Source organism: Schistocerca cancellata, chromosome 1, assembly GCF_023864275.1.
Source record: "Schistocerca cancellata isolate TAMUIC-IGC-003103 chromosome 1, iqSchCanc2.1, whole genome shotgun sequence".
Taxonomy (NCBI): domain Eukaryota; kingdom Metazoa; phylum Arthropoda; class Insecta; order Orthoptera; family Acrididae; genus Schistocerca; species Schistocerca cancellata.
In genome coordinates this window covers 413,268,670-413,290,147 of record NC_064626.1, presented here as the reverse complement: position 1 = coordinate 413,290,147, position 21,478 = coordinate 413,268,670, and the positions used below count along the sequence as shown (strand labels likewise).

General features: G+C 40.9%; 1 protein-coding gene across 2 annotated transcripts in view; it reads left to right on the top strand.

The window, feature by feature from the left end:
- The window catches only part of LOC126175810 (sphingomyelin phosphodiesterase 4), a 181,159-nt gene that overhangs the window by 151,321 nt on the left and 8,360 nt on the right, over positions 1-21,478 (top strand). The gene's annotated exons all lie outside the window — the stretch shown is intronic.

Sequence of the window (21,478 nt, the reverse complement as noted above, 5' to 3'; positions counted from 1 at the left end):
TATCTACTGCCTTAGCCCATTAATGCCAAATTTTGCTGCACTGTCCTAATGCACACATTCATCATAAGTCCCACGTTGATTTCTGCTATGACACGTGAGTACAAATTAACAGCTCCACCAATGCCGTGCTCTTTTATACCTTGTGTACGCCATACTACCAACATCCCACGAAGGAAAAATATACCTAAAAACAAAGATGATGTGACTTACCAAATGAAAGTGGTGGCAGGTCGACAGACACACAAACGAACACAAACATACACACAAAATTCAAGCTTTCGCAACAAACTGTTGCCTCATCAGGAAAGAGGGAAGGAGAGGGAAAGACGAAAGGATGTGGGTTTTAAGGGAGAGGGTAAGGAGTCATTCCAGTCCCGGGAGCGGAAAGACTTACCTTAGGGGGAAAAAAAGGACGGGTATACACTCGCACACACACACATATCCATCCACACATATACAGCACACTGCTTGTGTCTGTATATGTGTGGATGGATATGTGTGTGTGTGCGAGTGTATACCCGTCCTTTTTTTCCCCCTAAGGTAAGTCTTTCCGCTCCCAGGACTGGAATGACTCCTTACCCTCTCCCTTAAAACCCACATCCTTTCGTCTTTCCCTCTCCTTCCCTCTTTCCTGATGAGGCAACAGTTTGTTTCGAAAGCTTGAATTTTGTGTGTATGTTTGTGTTCGTTTGTGTGTCTGTCGACCTGCCACCACTTTCATTTGGTAAGTCACATCATCTTTGTTTTTAGGTATATACTACCAACATCTGTATATATGCATATTGCTATCCCATGAGTTTTGTCAGCTCATTGTATTTTTGCAGTGATTGTGCATTGTGGTGCACGGAGTGTGTGATGTCTTCACATAATAGTACAGTATGAACAGCTGCTCGTCAGTCTGTTGATAATGTTGTTCAATACTGCTTTCAATAGTGGACCATTGCTAATCAGGCAGCTTCCTGAAGTTTGTAGTGATCGGTAGTGGAAGCCTTAAGAGTTTTATTCCTATGGTCTAGGAATCCCATGCTAGTTCATTCAGATTTAAATTTAAGTAATAGGCTGCTCACTACCCAGGACTAATGCTACTTTTGGTAATATAATGATCTTGGGGTGAGTTGTAAAGTGTGTGACTGACCTTCCTGTACTACTTTTGACCTTCCTGTACCACATCTGGATGTTAACTCTACTTGCAATCTTCTCAACAACCATGAAATTAAACCTGACCTAGCTACACATAAGATCTTCCATATGTGTTTGCTACATTGCCTTGCTTTCATACTACTTGAATAATGACTGACAGATATTTTCAACACAGTTGCAACCATAATACAAAACATCTCTGTTCACATGGACTGTTACTGGCACACCAAACTCAAATTTTGTACTGTTATGTCACGTTTGTTGTGTTTCTCTGTTCTATCAGAGTTTCCTCTTTTAACTGCCCCTGTGGCAATGTTTTTTATGGACTTCCAGTAGACATGAGTGACTATAATCTGCCAACTGAAAGAAATTTGGAAGCTTCTTGCTAAGGGAAGTGTTTACTGAAAATGCTTGTCTACAACAATTGTCAAAGTTGAAATTCAGTAAATATTTATAAAAGGAAGCAGAATGATGGAAGCCATTTAAATAACAAGTCATCTCTTACACATTTCAGAAAAATGATAAATAAAGTTTTTGTGCTAGCTTTTAAAAATATCTTTAAAAAGATGTAGAGGAGTGAAATAAATGTATGATCGAAGTGATTCTTTTATCTCACAGTGAAAGATAGGATTTACAACAGCTGGATTTAAATCTTGTCTGGCACTAACCAATGAGTTCATTACCTATTATTTAGACTGCTCGAAGGTGGTGTTATCAAGTTAGCTGTAATATTTTGCTAGAGATTCTGCCATAGCCAGATTTAACATTTTTTATTAACATAATGATTTTTATTATTTCCTTAGGGACTTATTTTTTTATGTAATGGCTGCCATTTGTCAGGGTGGGGTTCTTCTAGAAAACCTGGAATTCTTGGGGAATTACATTTTACCTGTAAAAATCAGGGAAATCTCACAGAATTTCATAAACTGTCAGGGAATTCTGCATTTTTAATCTGGCATTGAAACTGAATTTTATTGAGTTAAATAAATCACAAATTTTAAAATACATTGTGTGTTAAAACATGTTAATTATATTAATACTATTCCATAGAAATTATCGATGTTTAAGCTACTGCTTGTGGCTGGTATGTAGCTCAGCTCAGAGGAAAGAAAGGTTCAGTGTGTCATCAGTTCTGCCACAGCTGTTAACTGTGAACTCAGTTTCATTTAATTCAGTGTGTTCATTTATTTCTTATATAACTATACTCCATATTGTTTTTGCTTTATTTTTTGGATATTTTATTGTTTTTGTGCAATACTTGTTTTTTGAATTTTTTATTGCAAACTAGATGGCATACAATACTCATAGAGTTTTCATTACAGCATCTCTCTTGTTTTAGTTATAGGTTATCTTATTGCGATAATGAAATTTTTCAGTAACAACTGCGCTGTAAATTTCTTCCCAGTGCTGTTCTCATAATTTTTCTCGAAACATTTTGACTGAATCATTGGTTATGTTTCTGTTGCACTTTTTTGTTTTGTGACCTGATCCTAATTGCTGAGAATGTTTTATGGTCAACATTTGACCACCATGGTCAAATAAACTATTGATTAGTGTTTTTACAACCAAATCAATGATAGCGTGTAAGAACAACTTGTTAGTGAATCTTAACCAGTGACCTTCAATCCTCTTTCAGAACTGTGTTGTGGGAAATAACTAAAAATTGAATGGCAACAACTTTGGTGTCCTCTGTCAGCACTATCAGACAAACTCAGTCTTTAAGTCTAATAAAGAATCAACATAAGTGCTTGATGAGACGAGATATTTCGTAGTAGTGACCTGTAAATCGTTAGACTTACCTGGTATATGAATATCAATTTCCTCCGTTGTGGCATAGTTTTCAAAGGCCTGTTCAGTACAGGATTCACTATTCTGTAAAGCTGGAAACTTAACACTGTTTTTTGTATAAGTAATCAGTCCCTCTGTTGCTGGTTCTACAACTATATTTAATTTGTCTCCCTATTTAACAGAAGTTAATTTATTGTCACTGAACAATATCTAGTTACTTGAATGGAAACTTTTGGGCGTCAGAAGTTGTTTCTCCAATATTTTAACACAAATATCTCCCACACTCGCAGGTGTAAATTGAGTTGCTGTTTTGAATACTCAAGTTTATAAAACAAAATTATTAGACAGTTACAGTTCATAATCATAACTCTGACTGCCTCTCAATGTCAAAGTCGGCATGTGGAATGAAATTGCTTTTGCTCAAAGGACCACGGTTTAGGCTTTACTGATTTCTCATGATACAAAGTTCCATATGAGTTAAGGGGACCACACTCAGCCTATCTAACCCATGTTAATTTAGGCAAGTATTTGACCCATTTCTGAAAAAACTATTTGATGCAGGATCTTAATATTTTTATTGTATGTTACATAATGCTAATAGAGTCAACTGTACTAAAATCTTCTTTGTCCATTTTACAGTTTTTAAGAAATACTTTTTTAAAATTTATTAACATAAAAATATTAAGTTTTTTCTGCAGAAAATATTTTTTGTGAAGTTCCTAATGGGGGAATATTGATGACTGCAATACCAGAGGTGGCTTTTTATGTTATGCAGTGTCTCTGAACATTTCATTCATTTATCTATGATAATTTCTGATATAATTGGGCATATGTACTGAAAATTTTAGTTTGCGGGAAATTGACTTAAAAGAAAAAACTTTTGAAATTTGTTACTTACAGTTCATTAAAACTGTCCTGCCCTTCTTTGGCCTCTAGCAGATCTTCCAGCTTCTTTTTCACCTTTGTGGATGTTTGTCTTGCTTTCTTGGCCATATTAGGTTCAGACCTGTCTGCATCGGCTGTCCTCATTTTATCGCAATGTTGCAGCCCAGCGATCATATTTTCCCCAGGATATTCCCAGCTTTTTCAGTACCCAACACTTTCCAATATTACCACAACTGAATGTAATAACAGCATCGTGAACTCCTAGTTTCATTGTATGCGTGCCTACAAATACAGTTTTAGGAAGGTGGTTCCAAATTATGCTGTTGAAACATTCATTTGGGTTCTGTCTCTGCCCATGCAGACATTTCCTTAGAATGTCAGGATGAGCCAAGTCTCTGAAAATGGGTTTAATTGCTGTAATAACAGCAGCAGGAAGAGAATGCTGGCGAGAATAAGATTCTCCAGTTGCCTGAGCCCTATTGTATGTGCACCATGAATTTTCTCCTGATGGACGCAATCCATGACATGGCTTATCATCAGTAGAGGACTTATGGAAGAATATGGCCCAAACATCTCTCTTCAGTGCCTCCAGATTTTCTTTATTTCTCCTAATTGCCTGCCCATAGTATACCTGCAAGTTTTCTATTTCAGTTTTAGTTAACCGACCCTGTCAGGTCAACAGTTTTCCGTCTTCTAATTTTTTTTTTTCTTTCATATCAACAGCTAGTTTTCTCACCCTTGTTCCCAAACGTTTTTGATCATGGCCTACACATTGTATTTTGCTAATAACGGCATCTCCATATGGCTTAGAGTTCGCCACATTGTTGTATGCCTTACTGTCACCATCGCCCAAATATTTGGTGTGTCTTTCGCCTCTTGTTTCTACGGAGCGATGAAATATTTGTTATACTCCATGAACTTCCGTACCACCACTTGTTCCTCTAAAATTATCGACACAGTTGTGTTCTTTATGTTCATTGACTTTACATTTGCAGTATTTAGACACTATCTCCACATCTAACACTTTACCGGTGTCTACACTCGTGGCAGTCCCTACTCCATTCAGAGAAGTATGTCCTCTTTTCTGCCAACTTCCATCAAGTGCAACTACAATATCCTAACATCCATCATTTTCTTCCACTGCTTCCCTAGCTAGCAGCCAGTTTCATGCTTTCCTCACTGACCTCACATACAGCTTTCTCTAATATTGAAGTCAGTTTTTCAAATTTATTTGGTGGTTGATGTAAGTTTATCACTGAACAAAATGTTCTCCCTGCAGCCATGCCCTTGTCAATGGATCATAAGGCATAAACTAATCTAGTATTGATTTCATAAGGGCCACTTGCATCTGGTTTTGAAGAACTCATAAATGAAATCACAGCTGAGCATTTAATACAGATTAAATCCAAAGCAATTGCTAGGCCTTTTCTCCCACTGGCACTCTCAAAAATTTTCGCACTCTGTGACTCGGCACACTGTCTACATTGTACAAATTTAGAAATTACATCTGATAATATTCTCAAATTTATAATAATGTTACTGCACCCCTTGTCACCTACAGTAAATTCGTTGTAGCTCTCTTGAAATGGTGAGAGCTTCTTTGATGATGCACTTGTTGAAGAATTACAATTAGAAACATTGTTGCCAAGCGACATAAATTCTTGCACAGAAAGCTTTCTTGACTTGTTTCCTCTAAACTGTCATTTCTTGAAAATGCCTTTACGTTTTGTCATCTTCAATAAACACAACAAAACACACGTAAACAAGCACTGCAAACATAAATATAACAACTACTCACAATCTCACTTGAACAAAACTAACAGTGTGTTGTTTACAAACAGCAGAAACAAAAGAATACCGCCGTTGCATTCCAAGGATAGCCAACACACTCGGGAGTATAAAAAAAAAAGCCAAACCAACAATGTAGGGGATATAAGGATCTAAAATATATACAGAAAAGAGTGCGTGGCATGTAAACACACGTGGTAGGAAAATGCTCTTTAAATGCCTGAAAAAAGTTTTTCGGCAAAATCATTTTCAGAGTACTTAAATAAAACCTTAATCTATCGAAATATGAAGAAAAACTGAAAATCGATTCCCCCCCCCGCCTCCCTCCCCCGACCTGAACCATGGTGTGGTCCCCTTAAGACACACCAAATAAGGTTCTGAGCCACAGACAAGGGAGAAGTTAAAATAACCAAAATGTTAAACGTACCTCTTCCATTCATGAGATCTTCTGTGCTATATTTCAAGATACATCCTCCATTTGTATGAGATGAAATGTTATCATAATTAAGCAAATTAATTATGTATTCAAAATGGCACCTTACAACATTGCTGCTAATTACAGTTCCGCCATGATCCTACTCTCCAAGATTGCTAAATTGGAAGGAAGTCAGTCCATTGTACATGTGAAGTTCCACATTCTATCCACAGAGTTTTTGTCATCACAAACTGGAGATAATCTCTTGCAGTCGTAATGAATGTTTGATCCATATAGATCACCTGGTTAGTTATGCATAAACAATTGCATTTAAAGAGAAAAAAGTGACAGAAAAGGGTGATTCTACAGCCAGATCAGACCAAAAGTCTGTGGCTTCAATAGCCAGAGTGTGGGAGAGTTGTGTTTGCCTGTCTGCCTGTGCACATGTGTGTGTGTGTGTGTGTGTGTGTGTGTGTGTTGGTTGGTTATTTCTGACAAAGGCCTAGTTGGCCGAGAGCTCACTTTGTGACAAGTCTTTTTGTTGTGCCCATGTGTATTGCTTCTTATTAATTTTAGGATTTCAAAGCAATGTCCTGATAAACATAACAGATCTGTGTGTACAAGGGTTACCCAGAAAGTAATACACCGCATTTTGTCTTCAACAATTCTTTATTGAACATAATGAGAATTACACACACAAAAGAATAGTGTTTTATTTACACACCCTGTTTTGCTACATAATCTCCATTCCGTTCAATGGCCTTCCTCTAGTGCAAAACAAAAGCATGTATGCCCTGTTGGTACCAATCCTTGTCGCAGTGGTGGAGCCAGTGCATCACTGTGTGAATCACCTTCTCCTCATCCTCAAAATGTCTTCCACAAATGACATCCTTCAATGGCCCAAACAAGTGGAAATGTAGAGGTTGTAGAGTGGATGGGGTAACACTGTCCAACCCTGTTTTGCAATATGTTCAGCAGTCCTCAGACTTGTGTGGGACTGAGCGTTATCGTGTTGCCGCTGAAGTCACCGGAAGCACATCTTGAGTTTTGTTAATGTGTTAACATATGCTTATGAATTAATGGTACCGCCTCTTAGCATCACATTAATGAAAATCACACCTTCACATTCCCAGAACACGGTGATCGTGACATTACCGGCGGAAGCAGTTGCTTTGAATTTTTTCTTCTGTCATTTTGTTTCGGGTTCAAAATGGTGAACCCAGGTTTCATCATCTGTCACAATTTGGGACAAGAAGGCCTTCCCCACAGCTTCAAAACATTGCAACAAATGAAGACAATTTTTTTTCTGTGCGATTTGTGATACACCATAGGACCCATCTTGCACACACTTTTGAATATCCAAGAGTGTGGATTATTGCATCCACACTTCCTTTGCTGATTGACAAATGCAGCACCAACTGTCAAGTTATAATGCATCTGTTCCCGTGAATGACAACATCGGCTCACTGCAACATGTTAGGAGTAACAGCCATGGATGGTCTCTCCGACGACTGCAAATCATGGAGCTCAGCCTAATCGTCTTCTGATTACCTCACCCTCCGTGCCCAGCAACTAACTGTACTTCTGTCGACAGCAAATGCTCCATGACTTTGCCCAACTGTTTATGAATATTCCCCACAGTTTCTATCTCTGCAGTGAGAAATTCAATCACGGCATATTGCTTGTAATGTACTTCACCTACAGACGCCATTTTAAACTGTCCTGCAGCTATGCTATCTGTCGGAAGTGAGGGAACCTTGGCATGCTCGCTCGAGAGACTTCAGATAATACATACGTAATATTTCGCATTTGTATCTTTTTTTCAGCTCAGAAAAAAATGTGATGCATTACTTTCTGAGCAACCCTCGTATGTCATATGGTCTTTCATTTTCCTGTGTTGATATTGGAAGTGTATTAGGACCACTCTCGTTCTGTGTATAAATAAACAATCTGATGGATAGGGCGAGCAGACGCCATAATGTATGGGAAAGTGTCATTGCTGAGTGGCTGGAGGAGGATACAGAATGACTGAATCATAATTCCTCTTTGGTGTGATGAATGACATTTTGCTCTCATGCAGAAAAATCTAAGCTAATCCAGATGAGTAGCGAGAACAGTCTTGTAATGTTCGAATGCAATATTAGTGGTGTGCTGCTTGACACAGTCAAACTGATTAAGTATCTAGGTGAAATGTTGCCTAGCCATATGAAATGGCACGAGCATATGATGTAGGTTGTAGGTAAGATGAATGATTGACTTTGGTTTATTGGGGAATTCTAAAAAAGTTTAGGTCATCTACAAAGGAGACCACACATAGAACACTTATGCAATTCATTCTTGAGTACTGCTGAAGTGTTTGAGGTAAGCATCAGGTCAGATTAAAGGGAGAAGTTGAAGCAGTTCAGAGCCATGGTGCTATATTTGTTACCCGAAGGTTTGACCGACATGAGAGTATTGTGAAAACTTCCGTGAACTCACATGGGAATCCATAGAGGGGGGTGAGATTCTTTTCGTGAAACGTTATTGACCATCTTATGTAGGGACTGAAAAGACTAGAGAAGAGAAATTACGGCTCATATGGAGGCATGTAACCAGTCATTTCCCTTGCTACATTTGTGAGTGAAATAGGCTAAAGAATGACTAGTAGTAGTACAAAGTACTCTCCGCCATGCACCATATGATTGCTTGTAGAGTACGTATGTAGGTGTATGTGCCAGGGTATTAACTGTGTGTTCTTTCAGATCCACATGTTTAACCAAGCCTGCAGTATTTGGAAGTGGTATTAACAGTTTCACATATAACTAGAAATGTATTCTATTTTGGTCAGACTGGATATGGCTGCCGGTTAACCCTGCAACTAGGTTCTAGTTCAGATCATTCAGGTGTAGACAAATCCACATGTCATTCATCGGTTACATAAATGTCAATACGCCTTACTAAACTGCACTCCAAGCACTGCAGTAACACTACCTCCAAATCCTCTTGTACCACTCACAATGATAGATCAGTGTGAGGGGGCAACAAATAAGCAGTGTGCATGATGTCATACTCAGCCATACAGTTTAGGTTTTGGTACAAACTGTTGCTTGCATGCCCAGCTATAATTAAACCATTACAAATGTGGATATCTACAAAGAGATTTCTTTCTTGGATTGCACATATAAAGTCTTATCCGAAATTCTGTACAGTCTTTGTAAAGATCAACTTGAAGAGAAATTTGGAGACTACAAAGGACACTATAGGCCTTGCAGAGACACTCCTAGAGCAAATAATTACTTTAAAATTAGTAATTGGGATGTCAGCAAAAGAAGACACAAACAAGAAGTCATAACTACTGTAGACTTCAAAAACGCCTATAATTAAATCTACAGACCTAAAACTTCTATCACACGTATATTTCATGAGCCACAGATAGCTGGGTTTGTGCAGTGATTTTGCTTTTGTGGGGAATCCTGATATCTGATGCACATCTTTCCAAGCATCTGTTTTCATGAATCTATTATTAATTTCATTTCATGGCGCCCTGTGACGACTTCAGTCAATCATTTGCTAGTCGTCTTCTGTGATAAGTGCATGTTTGTTTCTTCTGAATTGTCCAATATCTTTCATGTGTTGTGACCTTTTCAGTCTTTCATCATCTGTGAATAACCCTTTCATTGTTTGTCATTTGTTTATTTTTGGTTTAAATCATCTTGTCTGCTCAGGGGGCCCACACAACTCTTTTGTGAGTATGTGTATGACGAGCACAGGGTGTCGAGCTATTGCAGCACCTACATCCTTTCTTGTAGTGCATTCTCCACTCTCTGACTATACTTAGTTCTGTTTCCTTCTCGTGTCACAGCATTTGATGTGGACCCAGCTATATCCTTATGTCCCGCTTTCTTTCATTGACATCTTGATTTGTGTCCCTTACATCACTCTTTGGTTGAAGTAATTGTGGTCCCCTTATGAGTGTGATCTCTATTTTGTGGCCCAACTGGGGAAGAATTCATTAAATATTGCCTACTGCCAATGGCGTCGACGATCTTCTGTTCACAATAACTGTATAGACCCATATACACACTTAAGAACCATTGTGGTAGCCAATCCAACATAGTTGGATTATTACATACCCTTCCAGTAGAATACTCTTGCAACTTCGTGATCTCTGAGCTGTTAATTGTCAATACATGCCAAGGAGTAGATGGCAGTTTTCCTGGGACTTCAGAACTCCCAGCGACAGCCATTGTGTCAGATAACCTTTGTTGTGGCAGGTTAGCGCTGATGGAGAGAGTCCTTGATTGGAGTATATAGCATCAGGGCAGACATTTCACATGTGACATGTATCAAATTGAACCAATACATTGGCCATTCTGATTCGGCTGTCTCAACTGACAAACCTAGATAATTTAATTCACACAGTTGCAATCCTTCTGCTTTCCCCAACCTGTGTTGTGTATGTGACATGTATCAAATTGAACCAATACATTGGCCATTCTGATTCGGCTGTCTCAACTGACAAACCTAGATAATTTAATCCACACAGTTGCAATCCTTCTGCTTTCCCCAACCTGATTATCCCATGGGACGAGGAGCAAACCAGATGACTGGGGGTGAAACATTTTACTCAAATACCTGGTGTGTACTAGAACAGACTGAGACACTTTCACAGTGATAAAACAGTATTTTTGTGGTCTGTCCCCACATCTACAGCTGATAAGAATCTCAGCGACCAAAATTTGTGAAAGAGCAGAAAAAAAATAGGAAGAAAGTGACTACAGTGGAAAATTCAGGCTGGAACAATGAAAATATTGTGAAAAGGATAGAGTGCTATTCACCACATGGCAGAGATGATGTCCCAGACAGGCACAAAAAAAGAAGACTGCTAAACAAGTAAGCTTTTGGACAAAAGACCTTTCTCTGAATTAGGGGAAAAAATATTCATGCAAATGAAACTCATACACATATGACCACCATCTTTCTCCACTGAGATAGTGATTATGTGTGTATGAGTTTTGTTTCCGTGAATGTGGTATGTATGTTGTCTAATTCAGAAGGAGGTCATTTGGCTAAAAGCTTACTTGTTTTGCAATCTTTCTGTTGTATCTGTCTGCGACTCAACATCCCTATTGCATGGTGAGTAGCAATCTCTCATTTTCATAATAGCCTCCCCCCCCCCCCTCCTCCCCCCATGTCCTCACATGCGGAGCCAATGTTCACTGATGATGTCCTCAAATAGTGGTTCTGGGATGTAACCAATCTTCCTGGCCCCTTCATGCCTAAACAAGGTATCCTCAACATGATGTTTCAGTGGAGCTGTAATGGATACTGCTGTCATATGCTGGAGGCAGGGTGTCTACGACCCGGGACTACCGGGAGATCCGGGAAAAACCTGGGAATTTTTTCATCCGGGAGAAAACCGGGAAAAACCCAGGAATTTTTTTGAATTCTGGGAATTTTTCATTGTTTTTGTTCTCAGTTAAATTTTTGTAGTTTTGACTGGTAAGAACCAATACTCTAACAAAGGATATTACTGAATCCTGCTACTGCAGAATAATACTGCAGCCATAAAAAATGAACAAGAGAAAAAACTAAAATAAAACTTAAATTGCAAAGGAAATGCGTCATATACAGCAACAAAACACAGTGCTCATACAAGCGTCTGCCAACAGCAAAATGTGTCAAAGACTTTAGGAAGACTATGCAATGCTTTGTAACAACAAATTGCCTCCGATGAGCATGACATCACAACTGTTATTAGATTTGTTTTAGCAGTTACGAGTGGGATCATGTGCATGCACAGTTGAGTACTACCTTCTTCCGCTTCTGGTTACAGAAATGTGGCTGTTGGCTGTGTAAGCAGTCACAGTGAGGGGGGGGGGGGGGGCAAATTCATATAAAACTTGTTTCACAAAGCGCCCAGCATCCAGCACGCGTTGGTCTATCAATTATTCGTATGACTTTGAAACGTGTCCCTGTCCGTTTTTGAACATTGTTGAACACATTCTAAGTTGATTTCTGAATGAATCATAAGTTGATTTCTGAATGCGTACATAGTGTATGTGATGTCTCTGTCAGTGGAATCCTCGTCACATCTAGAAATAAACTTTCCTGCAGACAAAAAAGGGGCCATACGAGCTGAGCAGAGTATAGCCGAACGGAAGAAAGCCAACCACTGTCTGTTTATGTGGTTGATAGGGTTGCAAATGATGAGCGTTGTTACGATTACCAGCTAAATCCATACATTCAGACTTCCAGAGTGCGAATAAACGACTAACAGGAATAACAGGTCAGAAAGATTACGTACTATCTTCTCGGTGTATCCAAGAAAATGAAATTTTGACAGAAAATTTTTGGCCAGATCGCTATACTAGCAAGGGCCAGTTGTACAGTCTCCGGCTAGCAGCCGCTTTAGGGTCTATTCTGGATGTAGCGTGGAAAACGCATTGTACGAACACGTGACAATGCCTAACTGGAGAATAATTGTGGGGTAACTAAACTGGTGATTCTGGCAGAGTTAGTGAAGTTAACCGGCGAATAAGCTTTGACATTGGCAGGAATAGATACAGAATTAATGATGACAACATTGTCTGTTAGAACGAGGAAGGAGAAGAAATGGGGACATCACACAAGTTATGGAAGAATAAGATGATTCCAAATTTCCATAAAAATTTCGCACTACTACTTTTTGATCTCATGCTTGAGAAACTGGAGCGTATGAATGGTGAAAACTATTTCCTAACGTAAAGCTTTTTGCTTGTAGTAGGCCTAATAGAAACTTTTAGCCCAGAAGATCACACTTTTATGTCGTTATTAAAAAATTTACTGGCACATTTGTGTGATATATCTTAAAAAGACCAACATTATATGTGAAAGCTTAGCTTCTCTTGCAGCGTATTGGCCTTAGAGACCAATATTATATGTAAAAGCTTTGTTTTTCTTCTAGCAACATTATATATATACACTCCTGTAAATTGAAATAAGAACACCGTGAATTCATTGTCCCAGGAAGGGGAAACTTTATTGACACATTCCTGGGGTCAGATACATCACATGATCACACTGACAGAACCACAGGCACATAGACACAGGCAACAGAGCATGCACAATGTCGGCACTAGTACAGTGTATATCCACCTTTCGCAGCAATGCAGGCTGCTATTCTCCCATGGAGACGATCGTAGAGATGCTGGATGTAGTCCTGTGGAACGGCTTGCCATGCCATTTCCACCTGGCGCCTCAGTTGGACCAGCGTTCGTGCTGGACGTGCAGACCACGTGAGACGACGCTTCATCCAGTCCCAAACGTGCTCAATGGGGGACAGATCCGGAGATCTTGCTGGCCAGGGTAGTTGACTTACACCTTCTAGAGCACGTTGGGTGGCACGGGATACATGCGGACGTGCATTGTCCTGTTGGAACAGCAAGTTCCCTTGCCGGTCTAGGAATGGTAGAACGATGGGTTCGATGACGGTTTGGATGTACCGTGCACTATTCAGTGTCCCCTCGACAATCACCAGTGGTGTACGGCCAGTGTAGGAGATCGCTCCCCACACCATGATGCCGGGTGTTGGCCCTGTGTGCCTCGGTCGTATGCAGTCCTGATTGTGGCGCTCACCTGCACGGCGCCAAACACGCATACGACCATCATTGGCACCAAGGCAAAGGGACTCTCATCGCTGAAGACGACACGTCTCCATTCGTCCCTCCATTCACGCCTGTCGCGACACCACTGGAGGCGGGCTGCACGATGTTGGGGCGTGAGCGGAAGACGGCCTAACGGTGTGCGGGACCGTAGCCCAGCTTCATGGAGACGGTTGCGAATGGTCCTCGCCGATACCCCAGGAGCAACAGTGTCCCTAATTTGCTGGGAAGTGGCGGTGCGGTCTCCTACGGCACTGCGTAGGATCCTACGGTCTTGGCGTGCATTCGTGCGTCGCTGCGGTCCGGTCCCAGGTCGACGGGCACGTGCACCTTCCGCCGACCACTGGCGACAACATCGATGTACTGTGGAGACCTCACGCCCCACGTGTTGAGCAATTCGGCGGTACGTCCACCCGGCCTCCCGCATGCCCACTATACGCCCTCGCTCAAAGTCCGTCAACTGCACATACAGTTCACGTCCAAGCTGTCGCGGCATGCTACCAGTGTTAAAGACTGCGATGGAGCTCCGTATGCCACGGCAAACTGGCTGATACTGACAGCGGCGGTGCACAAATGCTGCGCAGCTAGCGCCATTCGACGGCCAACACCGCGGTTCCTTGTGTGTCTGCTGTGCCGTGCGTGTGATCATTGCTTGTACAGCCCTCTCGCAGTGTCCGGAGCAAGTATGGTGGGTCTGACACACCGGTGTCAATGTGTTCTTTTTTCCATTTCCAGGAGTGTGTGTGTGTCTATATATATATATATATATATTAGTTATAATAGAAGGAAACATTCCACGAAGGAAAAATATATCTAAAAACAAAGATGATGTGACTTACCAAATGAAAGTGCTGGCAGGTCGACAGACACACAAACGAACACAAACATACACACAAAATTCAAAATATGTCTGCTTGTGTCTGTATATGTGTGGATGGATATGTGTGTGTGTGTGCGAGTGTATACCCGTCCTTTTTTCCCCCTAAGGTAAGTCTTTCCGCTCCCGGGACTGGAATGACTCCTTACCCTCTCCCTTAAAACCCACATCCTTTCGTCTTTCCCTCTGCTTCCCTCTTTCCTGATGAGGCAACAGTTTGTTGCGAAAGCGTGAATTTTGTGTGTATGTTTGTGTTCGTTTGTGTGTCTGTCGACCTGCCAGCACTTTCATTTGGTAAGTCACATCATCTTTGTTTTTAGGTATATATATATTTAAGCCATTAACTTTTCCTGTTTGTGTGTTCGCGCTACTTAACAGTGATGTTGCTATTGACTGACTACACGACGTGTCCGAAGCTCTGAATATCTGCTGTCATCGGCTGGCGAGATCACGTGACATGAGCTATGACTGGCTTACAAATACGCATCGCAGTCTCGATTTCAATGCTTCAGAAAGTAACATGCTGTGTTTGGTGGAATTCGAATTTATACTTTCGTAATATGAAAATATGCAGCGTACATGTTACTGCACATCAAACATCTTTCCAAAAGGTGTTTCGTTTTCTAAAGCGCTGGGAAATTCTACTCCCATGTATAAAACCATAACCATTCAAAGGATTGATAAGTTATACAGTTCCGAGAGAAAATATACTGTCAATTAACAGGGAAGAACTATGTTTCCACTCGGGAGAAAGTGTATTTTTAACCGGGAAATCCGGGAATTTTTTTCCTTGTCCATGTATACACCCTGTGGAGGTGCAAAATCTAATTTCTTCTTATTATGCAGTATGTATCACCTTTCAAGTAACTCATTTTTTGATGACCATTCCCCAGTGCTCTGTGGTTACTGTTCAATCAGCCTGAATTGTGCTGGCCATGGTAGGGCAACTGGTGGTGTTGGAACGTTGGTTCGCATGCAGATGTCATCAGTGAGTGGAGACCCCTTCATATTGCGTTGGAAGCAATAGCGGTACAAGTGCAAACTATCACAGCAATCACCATTTTTAACATTGCATTTACCTTCAGCCAGGGCACTTATTTCCCTTGAGATTACCGCCGTAATCGAACAGCACCTCTTCAGTGCACACCGCCCCCTGTGGGGAAGTAACTCTTCATCTGCTAGGGGTCTTCTGATTGACCAACTTCTTTCCAATCTTGATGTATTCCTCCTTAATGACAGTACTCATACCCACTACAGTGGTGCTCATGACACCTTTTTGGCTATCAGCCTTATGATATGATATCTTCCCACAACCTCTTGGCTTCGCAACAGTGGTCACTCCACCACTTTCTGGTGATCCTGTCACTTCCTTGTACCCACCCAATGCACTAATGTCTCTTAAAAGAGCCAACTGACAGTTATATAATTCTCCTCCACCCCTCCTCCGGTCACACTGCATCAACAAGGTTGTGGGAGACAGCTCTGATGCAGTCAGCCACGCTGCTGGAACTACTATTCCTCTTTCTACAGGCACACTCTGCTACCATGCTGCCAGCCAGTCCTTTGGTAGACAAAGGACATTGCAACAATTATTCAGGTTCATCATAGAGCCCTGCAAGGTCTCGGGCAGCTCCTTTCACAAGACTCCATACTCACTTTTAAGCAGAGAAAACCAAGGGTCACTATCTAATTAAGAATAGCAAGAAGGAATTCTGGGAGTGCTACGTGTCCTCCTCGGAAATATGTGCCTCATCTTTCCAGCTGTGGACCAAGGTCCCTAGTCTGCTGTATTACCAAAGATTGACAACCATTCCAGGTCTCATACTTCAGGGTTGTTTTTGTACTGAGCATCGGTTCATGCTGAATACATTACAGCTGAATTTGCAACTGTGTCAGTGTCCTTTCTATGACAGAAATGACAAGTTGGAGATGTCCTCATATATTTCACTCCCTGCCAAACCAACTTATATAATTAATCTTTCACTGATGGGTAACTGCTTCAGGATCTTGCCTCATGATATGGCCCAAGACCCTGATTCAGTTCATAACTATATGATTCAACATCTGAATGTTAAGGCCACATCTAAACAGGGTTTCCAACCGTATTTGTTGACAGTGTCTTCCCTTCGCAGTGGCAAGTTAATATCATCATCCTGATCCTTAAGCCAAATGAAATCTCAGTTGCAGTTTGCATCTACTGACCATGAGTCTCATCAACATGCTCTGCAAACTGCTTGATCATAATTTTTATCAAAATGATTGTTCCAGATTATAGTTGGTACTTCACTCAGCTCTCCATGGGTCAAAGAGAACAGCATTCCACAGGGCTCTGTGCTAAGTGTAACAAACTTCCTCATCAATGTCAATGGGTTAGAGACCTCTTTTGGGCACTGGTCACACCCGCACTGTATGTTGACAACTTTTGCATGTGGTACATTTCTTATGCCATACCCTCAGCTGAATGCCAGCTCCAAGGCACCGTTGAAAGGGCCTCCAGTTGGACTATTTCCCGTGGTTCCTAGTTCTCTCCTGCAAAAATGTTAAATCCTGTGTTCCTGTCATCAAACCAGTCCTTCCTGACCCAGAACTTTACTCGGGTATCCTGTGCTAGGATGTTGTTGCACAGTTTGGTTTTTGGGCTTCCTCTTTGAAAAAAGCTCACTTTGCAGACCCATGTTTGTCAACTAAAGACTAGCTAATGTGGAAACTTAACGCTCTCTGCTTCGTTGCCCACACCACGTGGGGGATAGAGATCATGCTACTCTTCTGCATATTTACCAGGCCTTGGTCTTGTCCCGACTGAACTATCGCTGCCAGGTTTATGGCTCGGCATACCTTCAAGTTTGAAATTGTTAGACCCAGTCTATCGTTGTGACATAAGGCTGCCTTTGGGACTAGTTCCCTCGACAATCTCCTTGCTGAAGTGAGAATCTTTTACTCTTAAGTTTCAATGATACCGACTATTGCTCACTTACACATCACCATCTGACAGTTTTCTCATTGTCCAATGAGTATGACATTCTTTTTGCATATGAGGAGCATTGACTTCTGACACTTACCCTCATGTGCGGAGGTTACTAGTTGGAATGCACCACATCCTAAAGTTTCAGTTACCCGTGTGGTGGTGTCGTTGGGGAGTGGAATGTGTCCCGCTAGATTCTAGATTTGGGGACCCTCAACTAGATTTCTGCTTGACACAGTGGTCCCTTTGATAATCAGTTGTTGGCAAGTGATGATCAAAGGGATCGCTGTGTCAAGTAGAAATCTGTGGATACCAGTCACTGAATGCTTGCCCCTATTTTTTCTGGACCAGAGTTGGGATTGTTACTAAATGTTGATCAGGCAGTCTGAAGATGAAGATGGTGTGATGTAGTGCTGAACTGGTTGCTCAATAAAATAACAACTGGAATTGTAGACAGCTGAAAATGCTAAGATTCGACATTTTATATTGAACAGCGGAGGCCCCACAACCATCTGTATAACCATCTGGACTTAGAGTAATTTTAAAATGGTTATCTGTTCCAGGCAGCATCTGCAGGGTCTAAATTCTCCCTGGCAGTCTTCTAATTCCTCTTCAAGTTGGTCTGTACTGTGATTGTACAGAATTGTTTGTAAGACTTTATTCATGCAATCAAAGACGGAAATCTCTCCCTAGTTATCCAGATGTGTTTTTCTCATTTTTTGTGTAATGAATGAGTCATACCTGTGGGTAAATATGTCTTTGCTAGTTCTGCTGCATGTTTCCAGAGTTCTGCAAATGTTTGATCTTCTCCACTTGCTTTGTAGTTCCCAAGCTCTGTCAAAGTTTTGCAGACATCATGGATAGTTGGTGGGTTTAGATTTTCCATTGATATTTTTACTGGGACTTCTGCGTTTATTTGAAGAAGTTCTGGAGGTTCATCAAAATTTTGTAGTTTGATAAATATTTCTGCTAAAATTTCTGATTTCATCCATTGCTATGGGCCATCTTACAGTTTTTGTGTTTTAGCATTAGTGTTGGAGGATCATATCATTGGAGTTGTCCGCTAAATATTTTTTAGTCGTCTCGTGAGTTTGTTTCTCAACATTTGTCTCTGTCATTAACAGCATATCTTTTTGGTATTCGTATTTAACTCTCCTTATTATTTTTTGGGTTATCTTTCTTTGATTTGTGAGTACCAAGTATGATTCTTCTGTTTTTTGACTCTTCATATCTTAACCAGGATTTGTGTCTATTGACTGTCTGGCTACACCAGTTAAGATGGTGGTCGTGTGTGAGAGTTTGTTCATGTGTGTGTTTTCTACTTTATAAGAAGGCCTTTTTGGTGGAAAACTTCAATGTATAGCAATCTTTATTGCATTCATCATTGCACCATTGGTGCTTTTTCCATTACTTTATTACGGCTAGTTGTTCAGCTCTGTTTTTCCATTGGGAATTATTTCTTTCTTTGTCAGTGGCATGAATTTAATTTTTATTTTACTCAAATAATGATCTGAACTGGTGTTTGTTGCTCTCAGGACATTCACACTGTAAATTTCCCTGTGGTAGTTGTTATCTATGCAAACATGGTCCACCTGCCATTTCTCTTTATTCTAGTCTCGCTGTTTCCGAGTTTCGAGTTTATTTAGTTTTCTCATGAAGGATGTTGACTTTGAGATCATGTCCTCATTTCTGCAGGATTCCACTACTTTTTTTATTCATTCTCCCCTACGCTGGCTATGTCCCTAAAACATCCCTATAGCTCTTTTCCCTATGTAACTGGGCATTAAAGCCTCCAATTAAGAGTTTAGTGTGATTTTGTCGATACTGTTCTCCATCGTATCCAAAAGCTCGCAGAGTCCGTCCAAATCTCCTTTGCCTTTTTCCTCTCACTCTTATCATCAGTTGGCGATGGGCATTCATTATGATGTATATTCTATCTGCAGCTCATATAATCAATGTTCAAAGCCTAGGGGGATTGTGATCCGCGTTCCATTGTGGACATTGTTATTTTGAAGTTGACCACAAAGCCTGTTCCAAATTGTGGACATTGCTTCATTAATTTTTTTCTAGATATTCTGCTGTAAATTCTGTCCTTCACTTTGTGGAGTCCAGTTATCAGAATCTCTTATCGATCAAAATTTTCAGTTTCCCTGGGCCGCTAAGGGACTTTATATTGGGTGTTGCTAAATTTTTTATCTGTCCTGTCTTGAGCCTTGATCATCTGTCAATCTGGGGTATTTTCAGATGTTCCATTTCATCCATTACATCTCAAGTTATTCCCATGATATCCGAGTTCAGTCTTCCTGGTGGAATTGTACTTACAGATTCCCTCCCATGTTGGACTCTCTCATGTGTATCAAGCTCCAAGTTTCAACTACAGTACAGGTTGTTGTTGTTGTTGTTGTTGTTGTGGTGGTGGTGGTGGTGGTGGTGGTGGTTGGTCCAAGAGAGCTATTTTATTTCACCCCAGTCTGTCGGCAGCCAGTGAGGACCCTCCTATCTGCTACCTGAGACATGTCAAGTAGGGTGTCATTTCTCCACCAGCTGCGGCAGTGCAGTAGGTTCTTGGCATAATGTCTACAAGACATATTCAAAAAGTAAGTGTACTGTGACCGTAATGGGCCATGGATATTTGAGTATTGGCAACACTGTGTGGTAGAGGGTAATCCTCTCACCAGAGCGAGCACCGCAGGAAAACGATAGTGTGTAAACTCGCATTGTAGTGTGGTAAGAAATTGTGCCAAAGGCGAGTCATGTGCTGTGATTTGCTTCCTACTCATAGAAGGAAGAACACCTGTTGAAATGTTTTCACAAATCAAAACTGTTTGTAGTGAAGGTGTTGTGAACAGAACAAGTGTGTATAAGTGGTGTGGGGAGTTTAGTGGAAGCAGAACAAATGTTCATGACAAACAGAGGAGTGGAAGACCTTATCTTTTTGTCTGATAAGTTGGTGCAAAAAATCAAGGACACTGTTCATGAAGATGAAATGACACAATTTGAGAGACTTTACTGGTCTTGTACACATATGGTTTTATGTATATGTAGACTGAACCAGCAAGTGAAAACTTGTACCAAGGCTGGGAATCAAACCCAGCTCTCCTGCTTACTATGCAGGTACATTAGCCACTAAGCCACCCCAGTAAAGTGGTTCACACAACTGCATGGATTACTCTGGCATGCCTCCCTCAATCCAAATTCTCACTGCTGCCCCAGTCTACTTTTAAATTCCCCCTTATACAAGAAGATTTCATTTTTTATAAGTACCTGCACTGGGTTTCATGCTGGATCCCCTATTATGTTCAATGCTGAGGTGCTATTCCAGAATATGGAAAGCCTTGGCAATTCTGTTCCTGTGTAAGGGGGAATTTAAAAGTAGACTGGGGTGGTTATGAGAAGTTGGATGGAGGGATGCATGCCAGGGTAACCTGTACAGTTGTGTGAACCACTGTGCCAAGTGGCTTTGTGGACAACAAAACCTGCCTAGCAAGCAGGAGACCTGGGTTAGATTCCCAGTCTTGGAACAAATTTTACAAAATTTTCACTTACCATTCCAGTCCATATATACATGTTCATGAAGACAGCTAGTTGACAGTAGATGAAATTTCTGGAGCATTTCCACAACTCTCTGGCACTCTCTTTATACGAGACAATCACAGAAACAATGGGATACCAGAAACTGTGCATGAGATGAGATGGGTCACAAAACAGCTGACTGAGTGGCACAAGAAAAATTGAGTCAGTAGCGCCAACGAGTTTCTTGAGCAACTTGAATTGGAAGAAGAGGATTTTCTGACTGGAGATGAAATGTAGGCAGCTCATTACATTCCTGAGACAAAAAGAGTTGCTACATTAGCTTCACACCAATTCCCCCATGTGTCAAAAACTCAGAACCACAATATCGAACAAAAAAATCATGGCCTCAGTTTTCTGGGACTAGAAGGGCATCATTTTGGTGGAATCTTTGCCTTGGGAGACCATCAGTGCACAATGGTACTGACACC